A 10,493-nucleotide genomic window follows, 5' to 3' on the forward strand; every position below is an offset into this window, starting at 1 on the left:
CGCCACGGGTTCTTTCCGCAACCGGCCCGCTACTGGTCCGCACCGGTACAGGCAGCCCGGTTCCGGACGAACCGATCGTCGTGGTCGTCTTCCTCTTGGGAGCCATGGCGACCAAGAACTGTTCGACTAGCTGCTAAACCAGATTCTCACTATTGCGCCCCCTACCTGGCGCGCCAAAGATGTCGGTGGAAACGACACCTATGGGATCACAAGAATCCCTACTACGGTTGCGGGGCGCGGGGTCGTGGGAAGAGCGGGATCAACAGTCAGCACAAGCACTCGGGTCGTTTACCCAGGTTCGGGCCGCAAGGATGCGTAACACCCTAGTCCTGCTTTGGTGTGTATATCTGTGTTCTTGGAGTTCTTGAGCTAGCTACAATGAGCATAACTTGTCCAAGGGTCCGAATCCTTCTCCTGGATGCCTTGGGCCTCCCTTTATAGTCAAGGGGATCGCCATAGTGGCACACAGGAGGTGGCATCGGTGCAATGTGGCTAAGCTTATCGCTTAGCAATTACGGGACAAGACGCATTTAATGCATCCCTTAGGTGTCCCCCTCGCTTTATCGCCACCTCGCCCTGCGTCAACACACGCTCGGGCCAGTGAGGCGGTTAGTGCCATGTAGGCTGGCAGGCTGCTGAGGTGGCGTGGTGGTAGGGCCTTCACGAAGATTTGCATGCCACCATGTAGGCATGTGCTGAGTTGGCTTGGAAACCTTACGTCGACACGTAGGCGCCTGCCTAGCTGGTGGGCTGGCAGCTGCATGGGAGCGGTGGTGGAAACTTGGCGGGCGCGGGCCTGGCTGTTTCCCTACGGATGTCCTCGGCAAGGGCCTTGCTGGGGCCCCAGCAAAGGTCTTGCCGTGGCGTTGCGGTCGTCCCCGGCAAGGATCTTGCCGGGGGTCTTGTGGGTTTCCTCGGCAAGGATCTCGCCGAGGTTCGTCGTCTTCTAATCCCCTTCTGATTTGGAATGTTTCTTGTCTTCACAAAGATCTAGATGCCATCATGGAGGCGCCTCCCAAGCCTTGGTCCCAACGTGGTTGGTGGTGATGGAAAAAGAGGGGCTCCAGGGTGGCGCGCTCCGTTGGCGTCGGGTAAGCTGCCCCGGCAAGGTTCTTGCCATGGCTGCGGGGTCTTGTCGGGGGAGTCTACCTCGCCCTCTTGCTCTTTGTGTCCCTATCTTGGCATTGCTTTGACCATCTTGCGGCTTTGATTTCCTGTCTCTGCCCTGCTTAAGTGTGGCCGTGGGCGCGGCTCTGACTACCCGTGCACAAATAAGGGGTACAAAGGAGTGCCCCTGCTGTAGTACACCGACACCTTATTAGCCCTCACATTATCGGGTTTATCACTGCCTTTGTCGCTCATCCCATCTCTGTCATCGGAAGGCGTCGCGGCCGGAATAGACACCGCCGCCAACGCCGTAACCGCCACCATCGCAACATCAGGCAGAGCACCCGTGGAAGTAGAGGCAGTGGACGCAGCCGTCTTCACCGCCCCACCGTTAGTCTTTGCCGGTGTAATTGTGGGCTGCTTAGGGTAGACCATGGGGACATACGGGCGACGTGGAGGGGGGTTTCAGCCACCCCCTCCCCGACCACCCCCGCTGTCGATAATGAGGCCCTGTAGCACCCTCGACGAACTCGTCGGAGGGAGGATTGAAATTTTGCTGCCACTGATTGCTGCCAAAACCTCGTCCTCCCTCGTCATTCCATTGGTTCCATCCATTCTAGTAGCCCTGATAGCCACCATCGTAGGCACGTCCAGCAGCATGTCTGCCCCGACCACTGTTGAAACCACCATGTCCCTGGCCGTAATCGTTGCGACCGCCACCGCTAGAGCCAGCCATGAAGCCACTGCAACCTGCACCGCCGTGCACCCAGCGCCCACTGCTGGGTCCTGCGTGAGGTGCGGCATGGACTTGCCTGGCCTCAACTGCCCCACGCCCCACGCCGTCTCCGCCTTGTGGTGCAGCCGACTGCTGCGGCGGCCGCTGCATTGGGACCCGCGGGGGCGGCTGGGGGTCTCCCCGACCAGCCATGGTCACCGGCAGGACGTGCTGTGCTGCGCCGTGCTCTGCTAGTCAGTGGTGGAAAGCCCGGCGTCAGCCTCCACCGAACCTTAGCCTCGCCCTCGTTAACAGAATCCAATTGATCCTCAGAGTTCTCGCTTGAAGAAACCGCACTGCATGGCAACAGAACCTCGACCGCGTCAGATCGGGCTGTATACCTGACTGAACGTGATCCCTCGCTCGGCCTGTTGCGTTGGGCCACATACCCAACCGACACTGGCCCACTCACCGGGGGAAGCCCAACCGAGCCCAATAGGTGATTCAAACGAGCCTCCCTGGCTGATCTGATCCTGATCGCCGAAATTTCCGGCGAGGACGCCACCAGCGCCGTCTGCTTCCGGCCGGCTGCCGCCCGACGCCCCTTCTTCTTCCCGACGACCAAAGTCCATGATTCTGGTCATACCATTGTTGGGGAACGCGGTAATTTCAAATATTTCCTACGTACACTCAGATCATGGTGATGCATAGCAACAAGAGGGGAGAGTGTTGTCCACGTACCCTCGTAGACCGAAAGTGGAAGCATTATGACAACGTGGTTGATGTAGTCATACGTCTTCACGGTCGACCGATCCTAGTACCGAACGTATGGCACCTCCGCGATCTGCACACGTTCAGGTCGGTGACGTCCCACGAACTCATGATCTAGTAGAGTGTCGAGGGAGAGCTTCTACAACACGACGGCGATGGTCATGCTACCATTGCAGGGCTTCGCCTAAGCACCGCAACGATATGACCGAGGTGGATTATGGTTGAGGGGGGTGGGCACCGCACACGGCTAAGACATCAATGATCAACTTGTGGGTCTATGGGGTGCCCCTTCCCCCGTATATAAAGGAGTGGAGGAGGGGGAGAGGGTCGGCCTCCTAGGCACGCCCAAGGGGGGAGTCCTACTCTCGGTGGTAGTAGGATTCCCCAATCCCTAGTTGGAGTAGGAGAGGGAAGGAAGGGGGAGGAGGAGAGAAGGAAAGGGGGGCCGCCCCCCTCCCAATTCAGATTGGGATTGGGAGTGGGGCGCCCCCACCTTGGCCGCCTCCTCCTCCTTTCCACTAAGGCCTAATAAGGCCCATTGACTCCCCGGGGGGTTCCGGTAACCTCCCGGTACTTCGGTAAATGCCCGAACTCACCCGGAACTATTCCGATGTCCAAACATAGCCATCCAATATATCGATCTTTATGTCTCGACCATTTTGAGACTCCTCATCATGTCTGTGATCATATCCAGGACTCCGAACTACCTTCGGTACATCAAAACACATAAACTCATAATACCGATCGTCACCAAACGTTAAGCGTGCGGACCCTGCAGGTTCGAGAACTATGTAGACATGACCGAGACATGTCTCCGGCCAATAACCAATAGCGGAACCTGGATGCTCATATTGGCTCCCACATATTCTACGAAGATCTTTATCGGTCAAACCGCATAACAAATACGTTGTTACCTTTGTCAACAGTATGTTACTTGCCCGAGATTCGATTGTCGGTATCTCAACACCTAGTTCAATCTCGTTACCGGAAAGTCTCTTTAATCGTTCCGTAATGCATCATCCGGTAACTAACTCATTAATCACATTGCTTGCAAGGCTTATAGTGATGTGCATTACCGAGAGGGACCAGAGATACCTCTACGACAATCGTAGTGACAAATCCTAATCTCGATCTATGCCAAGTCAACAAACACCATCGGAGACACCAGTAGAGCACCTTTATAATCACCCAGTTACGTTGTGACGTTTGGTAGCACACAAAGTGTTCCTCCGGTATTCGGGAGTTGCATAATCTCATAGTCATAGGAACATGTATAAGTCATGAAGAAAGCAATAGCAACATACTAAACGATCAAGTGCTAAGCTAACGGAATGGGTCAAGTCAATCACATCATTCTCTAATGATGTGATCCTGTTTATCAAATGACAACTCATGTCCATGGCTAGGAAACTTAAACATCTTTGATTAACGAGCTAGTCAAGTAGAGGCATACTAGTGACACTCTGTTTGTCTATGTATTCACACATGTACTAAGTTTCTGGTTAATACAATTCTAGCATGAATAATAAAAATTTATCATGATATAAGGAAATATATAAATAACAACTTTATTATTGCCTCTAGGGCATATTTCCTTCAGTCTCCCACTTGCACTAGAGTCAATAATCTAGATTACATTGTGATGATTCTAATACCCATGGAGTCTTGGTGCTGATCATGTTTTGCTCATGAGAGAGGCTTAGTCAACGGGTCTGCAACATTCAGATCCGTATGTATCTTGCAAATCTCTATGTCCCCTTCCGACACTTGATGACGGATGGAATTGAAGCGTCTCTTGATGTGCTTGGTTCTTTTGTGAAATCTGGATTCCTTCGCCAATGCAATGGCTCCAGTATTGTCACAAAAAAAATTCATTAGACCCGATGCACTAGGTATGACACCTAGATCGGATATGAACTCCTTCATCCAGACTCCTTCATTTGCTGCTTCTGAAGCAGCTATGTACTCTGATTCACACGTAGATCCCGCCAGGACGCTTTGCTTAGAACTGCACCAACTTACAGCTCCACCGTTCAATATAAATATGTATCCAGTTTGTGACTTAGAGTCATCCGGATCAGTGTCAAAGCTTGCATCGGCGTAACCATTTACGACAAGCTCTTTGTCACCTCCATAAACTAAAAACATATCCTTAGTCCTTTTCAGGTATTTCAGGATGTTCTTGACCGCTGTCTAGTGATCCACTCCTGGATTACTTTGGTACCTCCCTGCTAAACTAATAGCAAGGCACACATCAGGTCTGGTACACAACATTGCATACATGATAGATCCTATGGCTGAAGCATAGGGAACATCTTTCATTTTCTCTCTATCTTCTGCAATGGTCGGGCATTGAGTCTGACTCAACTTCACACCTTGTAACACAGGCAAGAACCCTTTCTTTGCTTGATCCATTTTGAACTTCTTCAAAACTTTATCAAGGTATGTACTTTGTGAAAGTCCAATTAGGCGTCTTGATCTATCTCTATAGATCTTAATGCCCAATATATAAGCAGCTTCACCGAGGTCTTTCATTGAAAAACTCTTGTTCAAGTATCATTTTATGCTATCCAGAAATTCTATATCATTTCCAATCAATAATATGTCATCCACATATAATATTAGAAATGTTACAAGCTCCCACTCACTTTCTTGTAAATACAGGCTTCTCCAAAAGTCTGTATAAAACCATATGCTTTGATCACACTATCAAAACGTTTATTCCAACTTCGAGAGGCTTGCACCAGTCCATAAATGGATCGCTGGAGCTTGCACACTTTGTTAGCATCCTTTGGATCAATAAAACCTTTGGGTTGCATCATATACAACTCTTCTTCCAGAAATCCATTCAGGAATGCAGTCTTTACATCCATTTGCCAAATTTCATAATCATAAAATGCAGCAATTGCTAACATGATTCAGACAGACTTAAGCATCACTACTGGTGAGAAGGTCTCATCGTAGTCAACTCCCTGAACTTGTCGAAAACCTTTCGCAACAAGTCGAGCTTTGTAGACAGTAACATTACCATCAGCGTCGGTCTTCTTCTTGAAGATCCATTTATTCTTGATGGCTTGCCAATCATCGGGCAAGTCAACCAAAGTCCACACTTTGTTCTCATACATGGATCCCATCTCAGATTTCATGGCCTCAAGCCATTTTGCAGAATCTGGGCTCGTCATCGCTTCCTCATAGTTCGTAGGTTCGTCATGGTCAAGTAACATGACCTCCAGAATAGGATTACCGTACCACTCTGGTGCGGATCTTATTCTGGTTGACCTACGAGGTTCGGTAGTAACTTGATCTGAAGTTTCATGATCATTATCATCAGCTTCCTCACTAATTGGTGTAGGGATCACAGAAACTTATTTCTGTGACGAACTACTTTCCAATAAGGGAGCAGGTACAGTTACCTCATCAAGTTCTACTTTCCTCCCACTCACTTCTTTCGAGAGAAACTCCTTCTCTAGAAAGGATCCATTCTTAGCAACGAATATCTTGCCTTTGGATCTGTGATAGAAGGTGTATCCAACAGTTTCCTTTGGGTATCCTATGAAGATACATTTCTCCGATTTGGGTTCAAGCTTATCAGGTTGAAGCTTTTTCACATAAGCATCACAGCCCCAAACTTTCAGAAACGACAACTTTGGTTTCTTGCCAAACCACAGTTCATACGGCGTCGTCTCAATGGATTTAGATGGTGCCCTATTTAACGTGAATGCAACCGTCTCTAAAGCATAACCGCAAAACGATAGCAGTAAATCAGTAAGAGACATCATAGATCGCACCATATCTAATAAAGTGCGGTTACAACGTTCAGACACACCATTACACTGTGGTGTTCCGGGTGGCGTGAGTTGCAAAACTATTCCGCATTGTTTCAAATGAAGACCAAACTTGTAACTCAAATATTCTCCTCCACGATCAGATCATAGAAACTTTATTTTCTTGTTATGATGATTTTCCACTTCACTCTGAAATTCTTTGAAATTTTCAAATGTTTCAGACTTATGGTTCATCAAGTAGATATACCCATATCTGCTCAAATCATCTGTGAGGGTGAGAAAATAACGACACCTGCCGCGAGCCTCAATATTCATCGGACCACATACATCAGTATGTATGATTTCCAACAAATATGTTGCTCACTCCATTGTTCCGGAGAACGGAGTTTTAGTCATCTTGCCCATGAGGCATGGTTCGCAATTACCAAGTGATTCATAATCAAGTGATTCCAAAAGTCCATCAGAATGGAGTTTCTTCATGCGCTTTACACCAATATGACCCAAATGGCAGTGCCACAAATAAGTTGCACTATCATTATCAACTATGCATCTTTTGGCTTCAATATTATGAATATGTGTATCACTACTGTCGAGATTCAATAAAAATAGACCACTCTTCAAGGTTGCATGACCATAAAAGATATTACTCTTATAAATAGAACAACCATTATTCCCAGATTTAAATCAATAACCGTCTCGCATCAAACAAGATCCAGATATAATGTTCATGCTCAACGCTGGCACCAAATAACAATTATTCAGGTCTAAAACTAATCCTGAAGGTAGATGTAGAGGTAACGTGCCGACCGCGATCACATCGACTTTGGAACCATTTCCCACGCGCATCGTCACCTCGTCCTTAGCCAATCTTCGCTTAATTCGTAGTCCCTGTTCGAGTTGCAAATATTAGCAACAAAACCAGTATCAAATACCCAGGCACTACTGCGAGCATTAGTAAGGTACACATCAACAACATGTATATCACATACACCTTTGTTCACCTTGCCATCCCTCTTATCCGCCAAATACTTGGGGCAGTTCCGCTTGGGGCAGTTCACCTTGCCATGTAGAAGCACTCAGTCTCAGGCTTAGGTCCAGACTTGGGTTTCTTCACTTGAGCAGCAACTTGCTTGCCGTTCTTCTTGAAGTTCCCCTTCTTCCCTTCACCCTTTTTCTTGAAATTGGTGGTCTTGTTGACCATTAACACTTGATGCTCCTTCTTGATTTCTACCTCCGCAACCTTTAGCATTGCGAAGAGCTCGGGAATTGTCTTGTTCATCCCTTGCATATTATAGTTCATCACGAAGCTCTTGTAGCTTGGTGGCAGTGATTGAAGAATTCTGTCAATGACACTATCATCAGGAAGATTAACTCCCAGTTGAATCAAGTGATTGTTATACCCAAACATTTTGAGTATATGTTCGCTGACAGAACTATTCTCCTCCATCTTGCAGCTATAGAACTTATTGGAGACTTCATATCTCTCAATCCGGGCATTTGCTTGAAATATTAACTTCAACTCATGGAACATCTCATATGCTCCATGACGTTCAAAACATCGTTGAAGTCCCTGTTCTAAGCCGTAAAGCATGTCACACTGAACTATCGAGTAGTCATCAGCTTTGCTCTGCCAGACGTTCATAACGTCTGGCGTTGCTCTTGCAGCGGGTCTTGCACCTAGCGGTGCTTCCAGGATGTAATTCTTCTGTGCAGCAATGAGGATAATCCTCAAGTTACGGACCCAGTCCATGTAATTGCTACCATCATCTTTCAACTTAGCTTTCTCTAGGAACGCATTAAAATTCAACAGAACAACAACATGGGCCATCTATCTACAACAACATAGACATGCAAAAAACTATTAGGTACTAAGTTCATGATAAATTAAAGTTTAATTAATCAAATTACTTAAGAACTCCCACTTAGATAGACATCCCTCTAATCATCTAAGTGATCACGTGATCCAAATCAACTAAACCATGTCCGATCATCACGTGAGATGGAGTAGTTTTCAATGCTGAACATCACTATGTTGATCATATCTACTATATGATTCACGCTCGACCTTTCCGTCTCAGTGTTCCGAGGCAATATCTGCATATGCTAGGCTCGTAAAGTTTAACCCGAGTATTCTACGTGTGCAAAACTGGCTTGCACCCGTTGTATGTGAACATAGAGCTTATCACACCCGATCATCACGTGGTGTCTCAACATGATGAACTTTCGCAACGGTGCATACTCAAGGAGAACACCTGTACCTTGAAATTTAGTGAGAGATCATCTTATAATGCTACTGTCGAACTAAGCAAAATAAGATGCATAAAAGATAAACATCACATGCAATAAAAAATAAGTGATATGATATGGCCATCATCATCTTGTGCCTTTGATATCCATCTCCAAAGCACCGTCATGATCACCATCGTCACCGGCATGACACCTTGATCTCCATCGTAGCATCGTTGTCATCTCGCCAACTATTGTTTCTACGACTATTGCTACCGCTTAGTGATAAAGTAAAAACAATTACAGGGTGATTGCATTGCATACAATAAAGCGACAACCATATAGATCCTGCCAGTTGTCGATAACTCTGTTACAAAACATGATCATCTCATACAATAAAATTTAGCATCATGTCTTGACCATATCACATCACAACATGCCCTGCAAAAACAAGTTAGACGTCCTCTACTTTGTTGTTGCAAGTTTTACGTGGTTGCTACGGGCTGACCAAGAACCGTTCTTACCAATGCATCAAAACCACAACGATTTTTCATCAAGTATGTGTTGTTTTAACCTTCAACAAGGACCGGGCGTAGCCACACTTGATTCAACTAAAGTTGGAGAAACTGACACCCGCCAGTCACCTGTGTGCGAAGCACGTCGGTAGAACCAGTCTCGCGTAAGCGTACGCATAATGTCGGTCCGGGCTGCTTCATCCAACAATACCGCTGAATCAAAGTATGACATGCTGGTAAGCAGTATGACTGTCGGTGTCAAAACCGGCGGATCTCGGGTAGGGGGTCCCGGACTGTGCGTCTAGGCGGATGGTAACAGGAGACAAGGGACACGATGTTTTTACCCAGGTTCGAGCCCTCTCGATGGAGGTAAAACCCTACTCCTGCTTGATTGATATTGATGATATGGGTAGTACAAGAGTGGATCTACCACGAGATCAAGGAGGCTAAACCCTAGAAGCTAGCCTATGGTATGATTGTTGTAATGGTTGTTCGTCCTACGGACTAAAACCCTCCGGTTTATATAGACATCGGAGAGGGCTAGGGTTACATAGAGTCGCTTACAATGGTAGGAGATCTACATATCCGTATCGCCAAGTTTGCCTTCCACGCCAAGGAAAGTCCCATCCGGACACGGGACGAAGTCTTCAATCTTGTATCTTCATAGTCTTGGAGTCCGGCCGATGATGATAGTCCGGCTATCCGGACACCCCCTAGTCCAGGACTCCCTCAGTAGCCCCTAAACCAGGCTTCAATGACGATGAGTCCGGCGCGCATATTGTTCGGCATTGCAAGGCGGGTTCCTCCTCCGAATAATCCAGAGAAGATTGCGAACACTAGGATAGTGTCCGGCTCTGCAAAATAAATTCCACATAGCACCGTAGAGAGAATAATATGTACACAAGTTCAATCTGCTGACGTATTTCGTGGCATGATGTCAAGCCACTACCAAGCCTTTACTTGAATCGTTTTTATTATACCACCTCAGCGTGTTTAGAGAAGCGGTTTCCTTGGCACGTCTTGTCGAAGCAGAGATCGTGTTCCCCTTTATTTCGGGATTCCCATCAATACGGACGTGGGTAACCCAACCGCGCCATTGATTGTGGCGCTTGGGAGACAAGCAAGGTTTACCAGGCTGGTGGGGACGCATAGTCTTCGTCCGCCCATATATAAGGGGATAAGGATCCACCCTCTTTTACCTACGCCTTCTTCCTCCTTTTGCTCATCCATCCCCGCGCACTCAAGCTCCAGCGCCCAAGTCCGCACATCTCGTCTCAACCTTCTCCAGCCATGTCCGGAGCGGGAGGCAAATGGATGGCCTCCTCCGTTACGGAGGGACACATCGAGAGACTACGCGGCGCCGGATACTTGTCC

Source organism: Triticum aestivum, chromosome 2B, assembly GCF_018294505.1.
Source record: "Triticum aestivum cultivar Chinese Spring chromosome 2B, IWGSC CS RefSeq v2.1, whole genome shotgun sequence".
NCBI lineage: Eukaryota > Viridiplantae > Streptophyta > Magnoliopsida > Poales > Poaceae > Triticum > Triticum aestivum.